We start from the raw sequence: 1,856 nt of genomic DNA on the forward strand, positions 1-1,856 counted from the left end.
TGCACAGACGCCATTCTGGGGAAGGCTCGAGGAGCAGGCAGCGACGGTCTCCTGGGACGAACTCAAGACCCCTCGCAGCTGCTGGGAGGAGAAGCTGCCCCGAGGATGCTCTCAGCCCGTGCTGTTGGATTGCTGCGGCAGCATTTGACCCTGCTAGAGGTAAGCCTGTGCCGCCGCCGGTACCCTGGGGCTTTGGCCCCCGGCGCACTGGGCAGCCCGGAAGGGGATGGACTCCCGTGCTTGCCCGTGCTGGTCTCTGCCGTGACCAGGTCTCAGAGGTTCCTGCCCTCGCACTCCCATGGGGACCAAGCCTTGTCCCTCTCTCTTGGCCGGGCCCGTGGGACGGCTGCCGTCGCAGTGTGACTCTGACCGTTGGGTCAGGGGGAGTTTGTTGTGGGGAAATCCCTTTGCCATGGTCTTCTGAGATTGCGCGGGTGCGGGCAAGGGCAGGAGGGAGAGGCACTGTGTAACAGTGGTGGACTACGTGCGGCGTGTGCAACAGCGGGCTAGCTCATCAGGGACCTGTGCTTGATTCTTTTTTTTTTTTTTTTTTTTTTTTTTTTGCGGTACGCGGGCCTCTCACTGTTGTGGCCCCTCCCGTTGCGGAGCACAGGCTCCGGACGCGCAGGCTCAGCAGCCACGGCTCACGGGCCCAGCCGCTCCGCGGCATGTGGGATCTTCCCGGACCGGGGCACGAACCCGTGTCCCCTGCATCGGCAGGCGAACTCTCAACCACTGCGCCGCCAGGGGAGCCCATTGATTCTTGATAGAGCATTTTTATCTTAAAAAGGACTGTTACGGGGCCCACCTGACTTTAGGCGAGTCTGAGAGAACTGAGCTGATGATGTGCAGTTGAGGCTGTAGGGTCACTTGGTACCCCGTGGTTAGGTACTCCATCTCAGCCAGGGCGCACGGGGAATTGTTTTTCTGAAGATATTAAAGTCTGCTGCAGGTGGTATCGCCTTGCTCTGTGGTTCTGGGTTGTGAGTATCCCATTAGGAGGTTGTCATAAATTCCACATGGTATCATTTCCCACAGCTGATAATGCCACAGGGCCTGCCTGGTTTGTTTTAAGTAGCAAGGCTGCTTCCATTGTAGCCTGGCATCGCTACAGAGCTTTTCCTCTTTGCATCCCACTCAAAGCTTCCATGTCATTTGGTGTACATGTCAGTACAGTGTTCCCAGTTATTGAATGCCCTTGGAATCTGAAGAGCCCTACCAGTCATTGTGCCTGTTTCTTTGTATTGGGAGGTGCAAGATGCAATAATTTATCTTTTACTTTGCAATGTCCTGGAATGCCCGTGCCCACTACAGTTACACTGATGTGGCCTACCCCTGAATTGTTAGGGTTTATCTCCCACTCTCTGGAGCACAGGTATCTTAACAAGGTCTCTGATATGCTAGCCACTTCTCACTCGTCTCGCCCAAATAGCATGCGGTCATTGATATAGTGGATCAACATGGTATTTCGCAAGAAGTTAGACTAAACTCTAAATTTATACTGTTGCCTGTTATCTGAATTCAAACTATTTCTGATCCCCTATTCCGATAGTTATGGGAAAGAATGCATTTGATAAATCAATGGCTATATTCTGTGTACCTGGGGCTATTTTAATCTACTCAAGCTAAGATATCCCACCTGGCATGGTAGTTGTAATTAGGACTATTCCTTGGTTGAGTTTGCCATAGTCTAATGCCGTTTTCTAGAATCCATCTGGTATTGCAGGGGCCAGACTAGTGAAGAAAGTGTAAAACTGGCTGGAAACACCAACTCTGTATTCTGTAGATTGTTGAGTGGAGTGCATCTCCATCAGTCAAATGGGATGTAATATTAATTTTTTTTTTTTTTTTTTTTT

This window comes from Lipotes vexillifer, unplaced genomic scaffold (assembly GCF_000442215.2).
Source record: "Lipotes vexillifer unplaced genomic scaffold, Lipotes_vexillifer_v1.1 scaffold1035, whole genome shotgun sequence".
Classification (NCBI taxonomy): domain Eukaryota; kingdom Metazoa; phylum Chordata; class Mammalia; order Artiodactyla; family Lipotidae; genus Lipotes; species Lipotes vexillifer.